This window comes from Amblyraja radiata, chromosome 24, assembly GCF_010909765.2.
Source record: "Amblyraja radiata isolate CabotCenter1 chromosome 24, sAmbRad1.1.pri, whole genome shotgun sequence".
NCBI lineage: Eukaryota > Metazoa > Chordata > Chondrichthyes > Rajiformes > Rajidae > Amblyraja > Amblyraja radiata.
Window position 1 is genome coordinate 32,561,049 of NC_045979.1, and position 19,612 is coordinate 32,580,660.

The 19,612-nt window shown below is 48.5% G+C and overlaps 1 protein-coding gene across 8 annotated transcripts in view; it reads left to right on the plus strand.

Moving 5' to 3' along the window:
• The window catches only part of plekha6 (pleckstrin homology domain containing A6), a 206,347-nt gene that overhangs the window by 75,636 nt on the left and 111,099 nt on the right, over nucleotides 1–19,612 (plus strand). Inside the window, exon 1 of one of the 8 annotated variants that reach the window (XM_033042863.1) lies at nucleotides 6,902–6,966. The exons of the other annotated variants lie outside the window; for them this stretch is intronic. The gene's annotated coding sequence lies outside the window, so the exon portion shown is untranslated. Of the gene's footprint in view, nucleotides 1–6,901; nucleotides 6,967–19,612 lie in introns of those variants that run through there. 8 annotated transcript variants of the gene reach the window in all.

Consider the following 19,612-nt stretch of genomic DNA (forward strand, 5'->3'; position numbering starts at 1 on the left):
TTTTCTTTTCTTCTTTCTCTCCCTTTCGTCCTTGTTAAAAAAATAAAATAATTCTGGAGCAACTCAGCGGGACAGGTAGCATCTCTGGAGAGAAGGAATGGGTGACGTTTCTGAAGAAGTGTCTCGACCCGAAACGTCACCCATTCATTCTCTCCAGGTATGTTGCCTGTCCCGCTGAGTTTACTCCAGCACCTCTGGAGAGAAGGAATGGGTGACGTTTCTGGGTCGAGACCCTTCTCCACGTTAGCCTGGACTGAATCAGTATCCATACCGCTGGGTTGTAAGCTGCCCCAAAGCGATGTACGAGGTGCAGTTCTTTCTACACGTGGTTTCCGAGCAAGGCGATGCCTCTGCCGGATCAGACAAGCTCCGCACTCCATGAGGGTTGGTGTTGAAATCTCTCCACATCCCACAGGACCTGGTGTAAACACATTACATCATCCTCAGACACAGTTCTGTGTGGCAGCTGCAAGCTAATGGCAGAGAACACATCAGAGGATAGACACAAAACGCTGGAGTAACTCAGCGGGACAGGCAGCATCTCTGGAGAGAAGGAATGGGTGACATAGAAACATAGAAATTAGGTGCAGGAGTAGGCCATTCGGCCCTTCGAGCCTGCACCGCCATTCAATATGATCATGGCTGATCATCCAACTCAGTATCCCGTACCTGCCTTCTCTCCATACCCTCTGATCCCCTTAGCCACAAGGGCCACATCTAATTCCCTCTTAAATATAGCCAATGAACTGGCCTCGACTACCCTCTGTGGCAGAGAGTTCCAGAGATTCACCACTCTCTGTGTGAAAAAAGTTCTTCTCATCTCGGTTTTAAAGGATTTCCCCCTTATCCTTAAGCTGTGACCCCTTGTCCTTGTCGAGACCCTTCTTCCGACTAGTGAGTCAGGGGAGAGGGAGATACACAGATAAGGGGGAGTCAGGTGTGAAAACGGGAGAAAGGGGATGGAGAACAAGGAAAATGTAGACTAGATCGTTGCTGGCTGGGAGAAGGTAACAACAAACAAGCAGAGATAAAATGTGGTCGGAGACAGTCAGACTGGTGGGAGAACTGGGAAGGGGGAGGGGATTGGGAGAGAGGGAGAGCAAGGGTTACTTGAGGTTAGAGATGTCAATGTTCATACCGCTGGGGTGTAAGCTGTCCAAGCGAAATATGAGGTGCTGTTCCTCCAATTTGCGCTGGGCCTCACTCTGACAACGGAGGAGGCCCAGGACAGAAAGGTCAGTGTGGGAATGGGAAGGGGGTTAAAGTGTTTAGTAACCAGAGGAGCAGTTCTTTGGCCGTGGGGTATCTGACACATAACCTCGCGTGTGTGTTTGTTTGCATTAATTATTTACACACAGCTTCCATCTCCCAGAGACTGGAAGATGGAGGTTTAAAGGGCCTGCCCCGCTTGGAATATTTTTTAGGCGACCACAGGCGACTAGGTTGTCGCCACGTGGTTGCCGGGGTGCCGCCTGTACGGTCATGAGTCGTCTCCTCAGTCGCCCAAAGAGTCGTAGCGTCTTTCTGGTCGCCGCTGGATTTTCAACGGCGACAGTGGGCTTGACGCCAATGAGCGTAGCGTGACTTCTCCTGACGTAGGCGCTGTTGTAGGTCGTCGCCAGGTGAGGTTGCTTGCCCCCGGGATGCTGACTTCGGTCAATTCCATTGGCGGCTACCTATGTCAACCGGCGACTGAATTGTCTTCAGTTGTCGCCGACAGGGTCGTTGCTTGTCGTAGCTTGTCACGGGTGGACGTAGGTTGACTTTAGATGCCGTAGGTGTGGTGGTCGTAGGTGTGGACGTCCTAATGGGTCGCTGGTTGTCGGTGGCTTGACGTCGACTTGGTGGTAGGTTGCCATCAACATTGTTGTGGGGGGGGGGGGGGGTCCAGGCACCGGTTTTTCGGAGACCTGCTACGACTGCGACAGTCGCCGAAAAAATCACCTAAGTGGGACAGGCCCTTAATTCAGAGGGACAGGAGCAGGCAGAAACAATGGGCGGTTGTCTTTATGGATTTCGGGGAGAAGATAAAACCGTGCCGTGCGGGGCTGGGGTACGGGGTACGGGAAGGTTGGAGGCTTTGGAAGTGATAAAATCAGAAGCGATCTGTGAGATTTTGGCCTGGTGCTCATCTACGGGGTCCAAGGATAAGTTGGAGGAGGCATCTGAGAGTTGTCTCCTGGCCTCAGCCCGGTAGAGGTCAGCGCGCCAAACTACCACGGCACCTCCCTTGTCGGCGGGTTTGATGATAAAGGCGGGTCCGAAGAAGGGTCTCGACCCGAAACGTCCCCCTTTCCTTTTCTCCAGAGATGCTGCCTGTCCCGCTGAGTTGCTCCAGCATTTTGTGTCTATCTTCTGTAGAAAGGGGACGGTTGCTTGTTCAGCAGCCCTCGCTGTGGGGAGGAAGGGTTCTTACAAAGATGCCCCCCTATAAAATCTCATACACACCGGCTGTGACCTTAAAACAACCACACAATGAACATCAGGTTGTTCCAAGCCTCTGTGCAGCTGTGGAGATGTCTGCTAACAATTATGCTGGTCACCATTGTCACGTGGGAAATGTGGCAGCCCATTTCCACACTGTAGACGGACATACACACACAGCGCTGCGACCATCACCACATTATCCAGCTCTCTGTGTGGACTGAAGCAGAACCATCACCCAGGGTTACCTTACTCCCCTGGGACCCTCTGACAGACAGTGCCTGAGGGAGTCTCTCCCCAAGTGTGTGAATGAGACATGTTGAAAACGAGGTGTGTGTGTGTGTGTGTGAATGTGTGCAAATGTTTATGTGTGTGTGAATGTGCAAATGTGTGCATGTGTGTAAATGTGTGTGAGTGTGCAAATGGTCGCGTGGGTGTGAGAATGTGTGTGTGTGTGTGTGTGGGGGGGGGGCAAATGTTTGTGAGTGTGCAAATGGTCGTGCGGGTGTGAGAATGTGTGTGTGTGTGTGTGTGTGTGTGTGTGTGTGTGTGTGTGTGTGTGTGTGTGTGCAAATGGCTGCGCGGGTGTGAGAATGTGTGTGTGGGGGGGGAAATGTGTGTGAGTGTGTGAATGTGTGCAAATTTGTGTGTGAATGCGAGTGTGTATGGGTGTGAACAGATGCTGGTGTACACAAGGGGACACAAAGTGCTGGAGGAGTAACTCAGCGGGCCAGGCAGCATCTCCGGAGAACATGGGTAGGTGACATTTGGGGTCGGGAACCTTCTTCAGACTGGTTTCACTGTGTCCTTATCCCTGCGAATGTGTGGGTACTGCTATGTTGGTGTGTTTGTGGGCCGTGTGTGTGTGTGTGTGTGTGGTGTGTGCGACAGAGAGAGGGAGCGGGAGAGAGAGAGAGAGAGAGAGAGAGAGAGGCAGTGTGCATAAGAACTTTTATATTTATGTGTTTCACTATGCGCTTATCTCTGCGTGTATACATACGGATATGTTTTATTGTGTCTGCGGACCAACCGTGTGTGACTGGGAGAGAGAAAGCGAGATTACAGATTCTGTGGCGCGGCTGCAAGTAAGAATTTCATCGTTCTATCTGGGACGTGTGGCAATAAAACACTTGACGAGAGAGAGAGAGACACACAGAATGTCCGAGTACTTTGTATTTATGGGTTTCACTGTATTTACGTTGTGTTTATGTGTTCATGGGTTGTCCATTAGGGGTATTTATGGACATGCGTCTGCTTGAATGCATTTTGTAACTTGCTGGCGGGCCTGTTGGTCATATGTGTGTGTGTTTGTGTGTTCATGTGTGGGCGTGTATGTGTACGTGTGTGTGTGTGTGCGTGTGCGCATGCATGTGTATGTGGGTGTGTCTGTGTGCGTGGGCATGTGTGCGTGTGTACATGTGTGTGTGTATGCGTCTACACATGTGTGTGTCTAAATGTGTGTACTGTGTGTGCACATCTGTGTGTGTGCCTGTGCATGGGTGTGTGTGTACATGTGTGTGTATGCATCTACACGTGTGTGTACGTTTGTACATATGTGCGTGCGTGCATGTGTGTGGCTGTGTGTATCTTCATGTGTATGTGTGCACATGCATGCATGTGTGTGTCACTGTGCATATGTTCATGTGCGTGCGGGCATGTGTATGTGTACGTATGTGTGTGTGTACGTGTGTGTGTGCGCATCTGTGTGTACATGTGTGTGTATGCGTCTACATGTGTGTGTGTGTCTACATGTGTGTATGTGTGTGTGAATGCATGTGCGTGTGTGTGTTCCGAATACTTCTAGTGGAGCGAGCCTTCGATGACCCTTTATGTTTATGAACACGCTGTAATCTAATTCCATAATCTTGTTATCACATAAACAATATTATTTTCCCCAATAAAACATCTAGCGTTGCTCCTGGGCAGGCAGAGGTCTCAATTCCAATTCCCTCGTGTCCAGCACTCCCTGTCCTTACTGAAGACAAAGAACAACAATTGGCTCCAGCTCGAGAATCGGGAGTGGTGAACCATCGATGTGCAGCGTTGAGTCTGAAGAAGGGTCTCGACCCGTTCCTTCTCTCCAGAGATGCTTGCTGCCTGTCCCGCGGAGTTACTCCAGCTTTTTTTGTGTCAACCATTAATGTTTTTAATCTGCCTTCTTTGAAATGGAGGATAGACGCAACAAAAATGCTGGAGTAACTCACCAGGTCAGGCAGCATCTATGGAGAAATGGAGTAGTTCTGGGTCGAGACTCTTCTTCAGATCCAGAGGCAGGGGCAAGGGGAACGAGAGATATAGACGTTACGGAGAAGAAATGAACGGAGGATATGCAAAAAGCAATAAAACAAGATAATACGGGGCCCACAATTATCCATTGTTGGCTGTGAGATAGATGATAATGAGTTATAGACAGAGGAACTCAACAGGACTAACCTGAACTCACAACTTCTACACAGGTAAACAAAAATGCTGGAGAAACTCAGCGGGTGCGGCAGCATCTGTGGAGCGAAGGAAATAGGCAACGTTTCGGGCCGAAACCCTTCTTCCGACTCAAGAAGAGTTTCGGCCCGAAACGTTGCCTATTTCCTTCGCTCCGTAGGTGCTGCTGCACCCGCTGAGTTTCTCCAGCGTTTTTGTGTACCTACCTTCGATTTTCCAGCATCTGCAGTTCCTTCTTGAACAACTTCCACACAGAATGGTTCGAGTTTTCCCCGTGCAGGTGACGGGCTTAGTGTTAAACGTTTTAACAGGAGACCCTCGGACTATCGTTGATCGGACTTTACTGGCTGTACCTTGCACTAGACGTTATTCCCTTTGTCACGTATTTGTACACTGCGGGTGCCTCGATTATTATCATGTGTTGTCTTTCCGCTGGCTGGTCAGCACGCAACAAAATGTTTTTTTTTGTTTTTTTTTATTAGAAGTACGGTAGATTACAATAACACACAACACATATATCTTAATACATTTTTTGTACCGCTTCATTTTTTTTTTTAAGCTTTAAGAAAAAGATAGAAGTAAGGAAAGTAAAGAAGGTGCGCAAGAATCGTGAAGGTGCAAGAGAGTGTTGGGAAAAGAAAGCCCCTTAGAAAAGAAGTTAGAGAAGGAAGTGAAGTAAGAAAGTAGACCCTAGAAAAGAAAGAAAAAGAAAGTAAGGACAATCGCTCTATTATAACATTAAACTCCGCAGAAAGACTACCAACCAAGTCTGTTTTTGTTGTTTTACCTCCCATTGCCAGGTCCTGATACCTTTTATTTATTTATTTATTTATTTTTTAATGCACGCAACAAAATGTTGGCGCAGCGGTAGAGTTGCTGCCTCACAGCGCCAGAGACCCGGGTTCGCTCCTGACCACGTCGGTTTTCGGCGAAATCTTCGGATTCCTCCCGCGCTCCAAAGACGCACAGGTTTGTCGGCTCATTGGCCTGGCGTACGTGTAAATTGTCCCTAGTGTGTGTAGGGCAGTGTTAATGTGCGGGGGTCGCTGGTCGGCCTTTACTGACTCGGCCTGTCTCCGTGCTGTATCTCAAAACCAACCGAAAAGCTTCTTGATCTGCACCTCTGCGCACGTGAACATAAACTAAACGGATAGACGAAGCTGCACTGTTTAAGAAGGAACTGCAGATGCTGGAAAAATCGAAGGTAGCCAAAAATGCTGGAGAAACTCAGCGGGTGAGGCAGCATCTATGGAGCGAAGGAATAGGTGACGTTTCAATAGACAATAGGTGTAGGACTAGGCCATTCGGCCCGTCGAGCCAGCTCCGCCATTCAATGTGATCATGGCTGATCATCCCCAATCAGTACCCCGTTCCTGCCTTCTCCCCATATCCCCTGACTCCGCTATTTTTAAGAGCTCTCTCTTGAAAGCATCCAGAGAACCCGCCTCCACTTTTTCTCATAGAGAGTGGTGAGTCTGTGGAATTCTCTGCCTCAGAGAATTCCACAGACTCACCACTCTCTATGAGAAAAAGTGGAGGCGGGTTCTCTGAGGCAGAGAATTCCACAGACTCACCACTCTCTATGAGAAAAAAGTGTTTCCTCGTCTCCGTTCTAAATGGCTTACCCCTTATTCTTAAACTGTGTGGCCCCTGGTTCTGGACTCCCCCAACATCGGGAACATGTTTCCTGCCTCTAGCGTGTGCGAACCCTTAATAATCTTATATGTTTCAATGAGATTACCCTCTCATCCTTCTAAACTGCAGAGTGTACAAGCCCAGCTGCTCCATTCTCTCGGGTGCAGACCAAACTGAACTGAGTGCTTGCTCCGAATCAGTCGACGAAGAGTTAATGAGCTGGAGCTGCCAAGCCCTCTCTAGCTGCTAATTGGCCCTTGGTAGATGAACGTGCTCGGAATGACAGGTAACAGAGAGTGTGTGTAAGAGCAAGTTGGCCCCGAGCTTCAGTGTGTGTATGTGTGTGCGCTGCTTATGTGCGAGAGAGGAAGGATTCTGTTTCAGCGAAGCCCGAACCATTTGACATACTCTGGCTTCTGAAAGGTCCGTCCTCGTATACACCGGTCCCGGGAGTACAGGGACTTGCGGGTAAGTCCTCGAAGGACCTTTTGTGCAGGAAGGAACTGCAGATGCTGGCTTCAACCGGAGATAAGACAAGCTGGAGTAACTCAGCCGGTTCAGGCAGCGTCTCTGGAGAGAGGGAGCGGGGTCGAGACCCTTCTTCAGGCTGGTTTGGGATCTTTTGCGGTACGCGTGCATTCCAGTCGCAGCTCGGATTACGGTATCGAGTTGCGGGCTGTCAGTCTGGGATTAGTTAGCCCGTGCGTGGCATTCGTAACAATTCCCAACTTAATTACAAACTATGTCACCTGGATTTTTTTTAGGGTGGGGGGGCTTTGATGTTGCAGGACCAGGTGTGGGGTGTTGGAGTTTTGTGTATGGATGTGGTGTGTTCGAATCCAGAGACTGCTCAGCCAGGGGAAATATCTGCCTTGTCTTAAACACAGATAAGACCCAAAAAGCTGGAGTAACTCAGGCAGCAACTCTGGGGAGAAGGAAATGGATGATGCTTCGGGTCGAGACCCTTCTTCAGACACAGTCCTGTTGCAATGAGTGCTGCAATGGGTCAAATCCTGGCGGATTTGACCCATTGCAACACTCATTGCAACAAGACTGTGTCTGAAGAAGGGTCTCGACCCGAAGCTACAGTTTTCCCAGCAGATGCAACGAGGTTAGACACAAAATGCTGGAGTGACTCAGCGGGACAGGCAGCGTCTCCGGAGAGAAGGAACGGGTGACGCTTCGGGTCGAGACCCTTCCCCAGACTGAGAATCAGGGTAGTACTTGTACTCGCTATAATTTAGAAGATTGAGGGGGGATCTTATAGAAACTTACAAAATTCTTAAGGGGTTGGACAGGCTAGATGCGGGAAGATTGTTCCCGATGTTGTGGAAGTCCAGAACAAGGGGACACAGTTTAAGGATAAGGGGGAAGTCTTTTAGGACCGAGATGAGAAAATCATTTTTTTACACACGGAGAGTGGTGAATCTGTGGAATTCTCTGCCACAGAAGGTAGTCGAGGCCACAGTTCATTGGCTATATTTAAGAGGGAGTTAGATGTGGCCCTTGTGGCTAAAGGGATCAGGGGGTATGGAGAGAAGGCAGGGATGGGATATTGAGTTGGATGATCAGCCATGATCATATCGAATGGCGGTGCAGGCTCGAAGGGCCGAATGGCCTACTCCTGCACCTATTTTCTATGTCTATGTCTATATCTGCCTTGTCTAAAACACAGATAGACACAAAAAGCTGGAGTAACTCAGGCAGCAACTCCGGGGAGAAGGAAGTGGGTGACGCTTCAGGTCGAGACCCTTCCTCAGACTGAGAATCAGGGGAGTGAGGGAGTCTAGAGATATAGAAAGTTGAGGTGTGAAAACGGCTGATCAAAGCAGACCATAATCAAGGAAATCGAGGCATACAATCAGTAATATTGAGTCTGAAGAAGGGTCTCGACCCAAAACGTCGCCAACTCCTTTTCTCCACAGGTGCTGCCTGACCCGCTGAGTTACTCCAGCATTTCTCCAGTCTACTTTTCCAGCATCTGCAGTGCCTTCTTAAAAAATCAGCAATATTTAATCAGTAGGACTAGTCGGAGAACTGGGATGGGGGAGGGACGGAGAGAGAGGGGGAGAGAGAGGGAGAGCAAAGGGTTACTTGAAGTTCGAGAAGTCGATATTCACACCGCTGAGTTGTGAGCTGCCCGAGCGAAATATGAGGTGCTGTTCCTCCAATTTGGGTTGGGCCTCACTCTGACAGTGGAGTTTTGGTTTGAGAATAGTTGTGAATGCTACTGAGGATGACACTAAATCATGAGGATGTTTGTGTTGCATTTTATTGGGTGTATTGTGTGTTTTTTAAGTGTATCGCTGCTGGCAAATTCATTTCACTGCACCTTCGAGTGCATGTGATGAATAAAATTGATTTAATTTTACCGAAGCCAATTAACCTACAAACCCGCACGTCTTTGGAGTGTGGGAGGAAACCGGAGATCCCGGAGAAAACCCACGCAGGTCGCGGGGTGAACGTACAAACTCCGTACAGACAGCACCCGTAGTCGGGATCGAACCTGGGTCTCTGGCGCTGGAAGGCGGCAACTCTACCGCTGCGCCACCGTGCCGCCCTAGTTGAAACTGTTCTCTCATCTCCGTTTGATATTTCCATCACAGCTTTACTGGTAACAGTCGGAAATAGTTTGCAGTTTCATCTGCTCTGCAGTCTGAACGTGTCGCAGTACATGTATCTCTCTCTGGCCCGCTCAGTACAAATGGTCGATGATTCTGTAAACTTGACCCTTGAGACTTTTTTCTCATGTATTCGAGTTGCAAGTCTGACCCTGCTTCGCTTTACAAGGGTCTGGAGCTTGGAGAAGACATGTTCTCGCAGCAGCTTTTGTTCAGTGTACTCTATGTGTACCGAGGTACGGTGAAAAGCTTTTGTTGCGCGCTATCCATTCAACGGAAAGACAACACATGATGACAATCGAGCCATTGGCGGTGCATAGATGCATGATAAAGGAATAACGTGTCGCGCAAAGTTAAACCAGTCCGAGCGTCACCAATGAGGTAGTTGAGGATTGCTCTCTGGTTGTGGTAGGATGATTCAGTTGCCTGATAGCTTGCCACATGGAATGCTAACATTGATTGAAAATTGCAGCACAGAAACAGGCCCTTCGGCCCACCGAGTCCATGCCGACCATCGATCACCCGCCACACCAGTTCTCCCACTTCCCCTTCCACTCCCTACACACTCAATGCATTTTACAGAGACTCGAATCAATGTCCAACCACTTTCTCCAGAGATGCTGCCCGACCTGCATGGGAAGGAACTGCTGATGCTGGTTTATACTCAAAATAGACACAAAGTGCTGGAGGAACTCTTGAGACCCGAAACATCACCCATTCCTTCTCTTCAGAGATGCTACCTCCAGCATTTTGTGTCTTATCTTGCTGCCTGGCCTGCTGAATTTAGTTTTAGTTTTGAAATAGCTTGCCACATGGAATGCTAACATTGATTGAAAATTGCAGCACAGAAACAGGCCCTTCGGCCCACCGAGTCCATGCCAACCATCGATAACCCGTTCACACACTAGTTCCATGTTATCCCACTCCCTACACACTAGGGGCAATTTACATTGGCCGATTAACCAACAAACCCGCACGCTGTTTTGGGATGTGGGAGGAAACTGGAGCACCCAGAGGAAACCCACGCGGTCGCAGGGAGAACGTGCAAACTCCACACACACAGCACCTGAGGTCAGGATCGAACCAGGTCTCTAGCACTGTGAGGCAGCAGCTCTACCCGCTGCGCCACTGTGCCGCCCCAAATGCTGGAACCGAGATGTGAAAAACAGTAAATGCTGAAAATGTAAGAGATAAGAAAAATGCTAAAATACCCCGCAAATTAGAGTGGAAAAAGTTAATGAAAAAACGATTTAACTTCAGAAATTGTTGACGTTAATAGCTGGTCCTGACACAAACTGGAAAGGCTTGATATAATAATAATAATAATAATAATAATAATAATATCTTTTATTGTCATTGCACATATGTGCAACGAGAATGGGGTTGAGAATGGGGTTGAGAGGGAAAGATGATTGAATGGCGGGGTAGACTTGATGGGCCGAGTGGCCTAATTCTGCTCCCATCACTTATATCACTGGTTTGGAGGGATACGGGCCAAACGCTGGCAGGTGGGACTAGTGTAGATGGGACATGTTGGCCGGTGTGGGCAAGTTGGGCCGAAGGGCCTGTTTCCACGCTGTATGACTCCACAGTGCTTTTGGGCCCCATTCTTAGTTACGTGTGTGACCAAAAAGATGAACCATTGTGGGACACATCTAATTCTGAAAGCATCACACGTATGTTGTTTTCTGCTGCGTGTATGAACCATATATATTTTTCGGTTCATCGAGTGAAATTTTTTTGAGATGCTATGCCGGCAATGTTTGTTTAGGGTCAGAGGTCAAACAGGACTGGTCACGTGTGTGACACGTTGGCTCACTTTCCAAAAGAATGGGCCTTTTGCCAATCCACAGAAGCTGGCTAATTAACGACTAGAATGGTGACCTTTAATACAAAGTGGACAACGTACCATTAGCGAGAGCTAATCCGCAGCATTGTTTCACCATGCGATCTCACGTTGCGAGTTTTGCAGACGGTTAGAGTCGTGTAAAGTGTGGAATGGGGGCCCTTCGGCCCGACTTGCCCACACCGGCCAACACGCCCCATCTACACGGGCCCCACCTGCCTGCATTTGCCCCGTATCCCTCGAAACCTGTGTAAGAAAGAACTGCAGATGCTGGTTTAAATCGAAGGTGGACACAAAATGCTGGAGTAACTCAGCGGGACAGGCAGCGTCTCTGGAGAGAAGGAATGGGTGACGTTTCGGGTCGAGACCCTTCTTCAGAAACGTCCCGCTGAGTTACTCCAGCGTTTTGTGTCCACCTTCGAATGTAAACACTATTTCTATTTGTGGGAAATCGTGCTGAGGTGTGGTTGAAACAGACAGGATTAGTTGTTCTCGTTCCGATCGGGCAGTTGAGCAGGTTTTGGGCGTGTGCTGCATTCGTGATTAATCGGGTTGAAGGCAAGCTGTTTGTTGCCACAGATAGTCACAGAGTGCTGGAGTAACTCAGCGGGTCAGGCAGCATCTCTGGAGAACATGGATAGGTGACATTTCACACAGTGCTGGAGTAACCCAGCGGGCATAGGTGCAGGAAAGGCCATTCAGCCCTTCGAGCCAGTACCGCCATTCAATGTGATCACGGCTGTTCATCCACAATCAGTATCCCCTTCTTCCCATATCCCCTGACCAGTGGATCAGGCAGCACCTCTGAAGAACATGGAAAGGTGACGTTTCACAGAGTGCTGGAGTAACCCAGCCGGTCAGGCAGCATCTCTGGAGAAAAGGAATGGGCAACGTTTCGGGTCTGATGTCAGGGGAGGGGGCAGGGCAATGATAGGATGTAGTCGGAGACAGTAAGACTAGTGGGAGAACTGGGAAGGGGATGGAGAGGGAAAGCAAGGCCTATCTGAAGTTAGAGAAGTCAATGTTCATACCGCTGGGGTGTAAATTCTTTCTTACACATCTCAGTTTGTGGGGATGGACGTGTTGGTAGAATTTCCCTAAAATTAGAGAATTCAACATTCAATAGACAACAGACAATAGGTGCAGGAGTAGGCCATTCGGCCCTTCCGGTTGGGCGGGGCTTATTTCTCTTTCGGATGCAATCTTCCCTGTATTGATTTATCTACGTGTTGAAATCCCACGTCAGTTTACGTACGGCGGCACGGTGGAGCAGCGGTCAAACTGCTGCCTCACAGCTCCCGAGACCCAGGTTCGATCCTGACCTCGGGTGCTGTCTGTGCGGAGTTTGTCCTCTTTCCCTCCCAGTGACCGCGTGGGTTTCCTCCGGGCGCTCCGGATTCCACCCACATCCGGAAGACGTGCGGGTTTGTAGGTTGATTTCCCTCGGTGTGCGCGGGGAAAGCAGAAATGGGGCCATTCAGAGCGAGTGTGAACGGGCGATCGATGGTCGGCATGGACTCGGCGGGCCGAAGGGCCTGTTTCCCTGCTGTATCACCAAACGAAACTCAAACGAAACTTCGAAAACCCTGAGCCACATATTTGTTCACCTTTCCCAACGTGTGTTTATTTGACGGAATGGAAGCTGAATCATTGGTAAATTACTAAATTATACAGCAATTATTGAAAATTGCAGTTAATGATCTATGAGTCATAAATTCCTGTTCATTCCTAATGTGGCATGCACTGTCTGGTATTTCTGCAAACCACATTGATCTAACTGAAACAGCGTGCAGTGATTTCAATCTTTGTTGTCGACAAATGACTGCGTGGGTGTGAACATCTTGTAGTCTGTTTTTGACCCACCTTACAGTGATATATTTATAGTGTTTGATCTTCACCTGGTCCCGCCCGTATGCCCATATTTCCTGTTGACTGCTTGTTCTGTGTTTTTTTTAGTTTAGTTTAGAGATGCAGCGCGGAAAAAGGCCCCTTGGTCCACCGTGTCCGCGCCGAGCGGCAATCACCACGTACTCTAAAGGCCCTGTCCCACTATACGAGCTCTCCCGAGTTTAAAAAAAAATCAAACTCGTGGTAAGCGCGTAGAATGTACGTAGCGGGTACGTCGGAGCTCGGGGACGTCTCGTAATGCTATCGGCAGGTACTCGGGAAACGTGGTAAGCTCGTGAAGGTTTATCAACGTGTTGAAAAATGTCCACGAGAGCCCCGAGTACCGACGAGCGGCCATTACCGTAATTCTCCGAGTTAGAATCAAGGGGAAACTCGGGAGAACTTTTGAATTACCTCGTACAATGGGACAGGGCCTTTACACTATCCCACGCACACAATTTACAATATGTTCCGAAGCCAATTAGCCTACGAACCTGCACCTTTTGGGGATGTGGGAGGAAGCTGGAGATCCCGGTGAAAACCCACGCAGGTCACGTGAACTGGAAAAGGCTATATTATTATTGCATTATATTTAATATTTGGGGAACTTCATTTTTCTCTTCCCCCATTATATACAATGTTTACATATTCTCATATTCTGTTGTGCTGCAGCAAGTAAGAATTTCATTGTCCCATCCGGGACATACGACAATAAAACACTCTTGACTCTTGACAACGTGCAAACTCCGTACAGGCGACACCCGTAGTGAGGATCGAACCGGGGTCTCTGGCGCTGTGAGGCAGCAGCTCTAGCTCTGCGCCCTCAGTGTAGTTTAAGGCAGGTATGGGATACTAAGGCAGGTACGGGATACTGAGTTTGATGATCAGCCATGATCATATTGAATGGCGGTGCAGGCTCGAAGGGCCGAATGGCCTACTCCTGCACCAATTTTCTATGTATCTATATATCTCATGCCCTTTGTCGACGAGGTATGTCTGTGGAATTCTCTGCCTCAGAGGGCGGTGGAGGCCGGTTCTCTGGATGCTTTCAAGAGAGAGCTAGATAGGGCTCTTAAACATAGCGGAGTCAGGGGATACGGGGAGAAGGCAGAAACGGGGTACTGATTGTGGATGATCGGCCATGATCACATTGAATGGCGGTGCTGGCTCGAATGGCCTACTCCTGCACCTATTGTCTATTGTCTATTGTAAGGAGATGATTGTAGTCGATGCGTGAGGGCAGAACTAGGGACCCCTGCAGTTTATTGCGTGACCTCTTGCAAACCCCATTTGACCTTCTGAGCTCCCTCGGTGTTGGAGCGGAGAGAATGTCAACAGACCAATGTTCTGATCTTATCGGCACTGAGATCGCTCTCTGGAAATCAGGGCCCTGAACTTGAAACAGTTTTATTTTTAAAGGGCGAGGAGATGAAAGGAAATGCCCGGCTACAGAGCGAAAATCTGCGGTGTTTTAATACGGGGATAAAAATCCCACGCTAATCTGGGCCTCGGCCCAGGCGATGTCAATGGGCAGCATGGCACTCTCTCTCTCTCCCTGCGTTTCCACGGCAACGGTTACCGCCTGGCCTACTTGCTGGGGAATCGGTCACCTCATTGGGTGTTGATTTTATTAAACGTGTAAGGTGTCGGCCAACAATGTTCGCCATCTGCAAGAAGGAAGTTAAATCCTAACAAATAATTCCACTGCAGGCAAAACATTTTTTTTCTGTTAGACCTTTAGAGATACAGAGCCCTTCGGCCCACCGAGTTTGCACCCACCAGCGATCATCCCGTACACTGGCACAGCCCCTACACATCAGGGACAATTTTCACAATTTACCGAAGCCAATTAACCTTCAAACCTGTACGTCTGGTGGTAAAAGTCACGAGCAGTGGCGCAGCGGGTGGAGCTGCTGCCTCACAGCGCCAGATCTCGAGTGCAATCACTGTGCTGTTTGCAAAGGAGCGGCTGGAGTAAGAGATTGTGCAGAACTGAAAGCCCTGTCCCACTGTACGACTTCATTCTCCCCGAGTTTCCCCTGATTCGAACTCGGAGATTTACGGTAATGGCCGCTCGTCGGTACTCGGGGCTCTCGTGGACATTTTTCAACGTGTTGAAAAATCTTCACGGGTCTTCCTGAGCTTATCTGCCGTCAGCGAGTCTTCCCGAGTACCTGCCGCTAGCGTTACGAGCCGCTAAGAGACATCCCCGAGCTCCGACGTACCCGCTACGTTCATTCTCCGTGCTTAACACGAGTTTGATTTTTTTTTTAAACTCGGGAGAGCTCTTGAATTAACTCGTACAGTGGGACAGGGCCATTAATCTTTTTAAACATCTCCTGAGTGTGTAATATCTCCAACATTGGTTATATCATTGTTTTATTATTAATATTGGGTTGTTATTATCATGTGTACAATAAAAAAACCCAGGCAAATCACACCGTAGTGTGGAAACAAGCAACAGTAGAGTCATAGAGTCACAGAATGATACAGCGTGGAAACAGGCCCTTCGGCCCAACTTGCCCACACCGGCCAACATGTCCCAGCTACACGTTGGTCCATATCCCTCTAAACCTGTCCTATCCATGTACCTGTCCCAACTGTTTCTTAAATGTTGGGATAGTCCCAGCCTCAACTACCCCCTCTGGCAGCTTGTTCCATACACCCACCACCCTTTGTGTGAAAAAGTTACCCCTCAGATTCCTATTAAACCTTTTCCCCTTCACCTTGAACCAATGTCCTCTAGTCCTCGATTCCCCTGCTCTGGGCAAGAGTCGTTGTGCATCTTACCCGATCTATTCCTCTCATGATTTTATACACCTCTATAAGATCATCCCTCAACCTCCTGTGCTTCAAGGAATAGAGTCCCAGCCTGCTCAACCTCTGCCTATAGATGCAGGATATAGACACAGAATGCTGGAGTAACTTAGCGGGACAGGCAGCATCTCAGTCTGAAGAAGGGTCTCGACCCGAAACGTCACCCATTCCTTCTATCCCGAGATGGTGCCTGTCCCGCTGAGTTACTCCAGCATTTTGTGTCAATCTGTGGTGTAAGCAAGCATCTTCAGTTCCTTCCTAAACTGCAGATGCTGGTTTACACAAAAAGACACAGAGTGCTGGAGTGACTCAGCGGGGCAGGCAACATCTCTGGAGAACATGGATAGGTGACGTTTCCGATCGGGGCCCTTCTTCAGACTGATCTAAGTTGTGGGGTGAAAGCTGAGGTAGCACCCGAGGTCAGGGTTGAACCTGGGACTCTGAGCTACCCCAATCGTTGCGTCGCCAATATCTTGTACAACTTCTACACACAAAGCTGGAGTAACTCAGCGGGTCAGGAGAAAAGGAATGGATGCTGCCTTTCCCGCTGAGTTACTCCAGCTTTTATCTCTGCCTTCGGTGTAAACCAGCATCTGCAGTGTCTTCCTGCACATATTATACTCACCACTCTGACTGAAGAAAGCCTTCTTGACCACCCTATCTACCTGTGGCACCACATCCAAGGAATTATATACCTGCACTGCTAGATCACTCTGCTGTACAAAGCTCCCCTGAGCCCTGCCATTCACTGTGAAGGGCCTGCCCTGGTTTGACTTCCCAATATGCATGTGACACTCGCTGGAGTTTCATAGAAACATAGAAAATAGGTGCAGGAGTAGGCCATTCGGCCCTTCGAGCCTGCACCGCCATTCAATATGATCATGGCTGATCATCCAACTCAGTATCCTGTACCCGCCTTCTCTCCATACCCCCTGATCCCTTTAGCCACAAGGGCCACATCTAACTCCCTCTCAAATATAACCAATGAACTGACCTCAACTACCTTCTGTGGCAGAGAATTCCAGAGATTCACCACTCTCTGTGTGAAAAATGTTTTTCTCATCTCGGTCCTAGAAGATTTCCCCCTTATCCTTAAACTGTGACCCCTTGTTCTGGACTTCCCCAACATCGGGAACAATCTTCCTGCATCTAGCCTGTCCAACCCCTTAAGAATTTTGTAAGTTGCTATAAGATCCCCCCCTCAATCTTCTAAGGATGAGGGGGGGGGGGACCTAATTGAAACTTACCATATAGTGAAAGGCCTGGACAGAGTGGATGTGGAGAGGAGGTTTCCACTAGTGGGAGAGTCGAGGACCAGAGGTCATAGCCTCAGAATTAAAGGACGTACCTTTAGGAAGGAGATGAGGAGGAATTTCTTTAGAGGGCGGTGAATTTGTGGAATTCTCTGCCACAGAAGACTGTGGAGGCCAAGTCAGTGGATATTTTTAAGGCAGAGATAGATAGATCCACAGCCTTCAGTGGCAGAGAATTCCACAGATTCACCACCCTAAGACTTGTAGTGTTTAATAGCCTGATTGTTGTTGGGAAGAAGCTGCTCCTGAACTTCCACATTACAGTTTTCCGGCTCCTGCACCTTCCTCCCGATGGTGGGAGTGAAATGGGAATGTTGTATCTATTGTGTGTACAGCATTTAATGGTATAGATAAGACTGCACCTCGCGACAGCCTTGAAAGACCGCATTGATGGATTCCAAATTACCAAAAATATTCGTTCCAGAATGACTTGGGGGTCAAACGCCATCAAGTGGGGTGGCACGGTGGCGCAGCGGTAGAGTTGCTGCCTTACAGCGCCGGAGACCAGGGTTCGATCCTGACTACGGGTGCTGTCTGCACGGAGTTTGTACGTTCTGCCCGTGACCTGCGTGGGTTTTCCCCGAGATCTTCGGTTTCCTCCCACACTCCAAAGACGTACAGGTTTTTAGGTTAATTGGCTTGGTGTAAATGTAAAATTGTCCCTAGTGTGTGTAGGATAGTGTAAGTGTGCGGGGATCGCTGGTCGGCGCGGACCCGATGGGACGTAAGGCCTGTTTCCGCGCTGTATCCCGAGATTCTGTTGTGCTGCAGCAAGCAAGAGTTTCATTGTCCGATCTGGGACATATGACAATAAAACTCTCTTGACTCTTAAAGTCAAGTTAATGGTTCTAGCTGAGGCATCTTGGCCTCCACCTGGGATAACATTGATATAGTGTGAAGGCCTAATCGCTGGTCAGTGTGGACTCAGTGGGCCGAAGGGCCTGTTACCATGCAATGTCTTTTCAATGAAGTAACCAATCTACTCAACAGCCAAAAAATCTGTAGCCTCCCTTTGATCTGGTATTTTGTTGGTTGACCTGCTTGATCAATGGCGTTTTATCATGAATGTTTTATTATTATTAATATTTAGTGTTTTCGGAGTCATTCGTAACTGTCACTGTATGTCATGTTGTTACTTGTGGGCGGAGCACCAAGGCAAATTCCTTGTATGTGAATACGTGGCCAATAAACTTATTTACTTACTTACTTAATATATTCTGTGCCAATGGTAATATTCTGGCATTGAGCACAGACTTCCAGCGCTTTCAAATCTCCAGTTAATTATTTTCAAACACTACAGGAAGTTAATTGAGTTAGGTGCGCTGTGAGGAAGAGCTAAATCGCCCCAAGTATTAATAAACAGGTTGTGCCATAGTTTAGCTGCTCAAATATTAATTTTCTCATCCTTCAGTATTTCCTCTTTAAGTAACAAGCAGGACTGCCCTGAACTCTGTGAGTGAGTGAGTGTGTGTGAGCGTGTGCCTGTGTGAGAGAGAGTGTGTGTGTGTATGTCTGTGTGCATGAGTGAGTGTGTCTATATGTGCATGTCTGTGTGTGTGCGTCTGTGTGTTTCAGCCTGTATGTGTCAGCCTGCTTGTGAGTATGCATAGATACATAGACAATGGGTGCAGGAGGCGGCCATTCGGCCCTTCGAGCCAGCACCGCCATTCAATGTGATCATGGCTGATCATCCACAATCAGTACCCTGTTCCTGCCTTCTCCCCATACCCCTTGATTCCGCTAGCCCTAAGACCTCCATCTAACTCTCTTTTGAAAGCATCCAGTGAATCGGCCTCCACTGCCCTCTGAGCCAGAGAATTCCACAAATTCACAACTCTCTGTGTGAATTTTTTTTTCCCTCATCTCCGTTCTAAACGGCTTACCCCTTCATTCTTAAACTGTGGGCCCTGGTTCTGGACTCCCCCAACATCGAGAACACACTGCGCATGAGTGTGTTTGTGGCTGTTTCTGTATGGGAGTGTGAGCGAGAGCGAGTGTGCGTGTTTGTGTCTGTGTGTATGTGAGTGTGTGTGTCTGCCGGTGTGTGTTTGTGTGTATGTGAGTGTGTGTGTCTGCCGGTGTGTGTATGTGAGTGTGCGTGCATGCGTGTGTGTGTGTGTCTATCTGTGTTTGTGTGTCTATTTGTGTGCGCGTGCATGTGAGTGTGTGTGTGTACACGTGTGTGCATGTGTGTGCGTGTATGTGTGTGCGTGTATGTGTGAGGGTGTGTGTGTGAGGGTGAGTGTGTGTGTGTTTACGCCCCACTAACAGGTCAGACTGACTGAAGATTCACACAGTTGACTGGATAAATGCACTTTGAAATACCCATTCACCTGGGAGCCCAAGGCTGACCTAATGTTAGACTCAGCGATTAGTTAATTTGAATCTGAATCTCCCAATCAGCACTACTTATTTTTATTCCCTGCAGCCCTGGTGTCACATGATCGAAACCAGGATCTGAAATAGTCCACCCTTGTTTTAAAAAATATTCAAATATCTCTTAACCAAGTCAGCAAACTTTGCTCCCTTGCTTGGCAATAATTAACTTGTTATTCTGCAGGTGATGTAACTGTGAGCGGGGTGGGTGATTGCTGTGCCTGTGTTTAGTTCTACTGAACTGAATTAGTTCA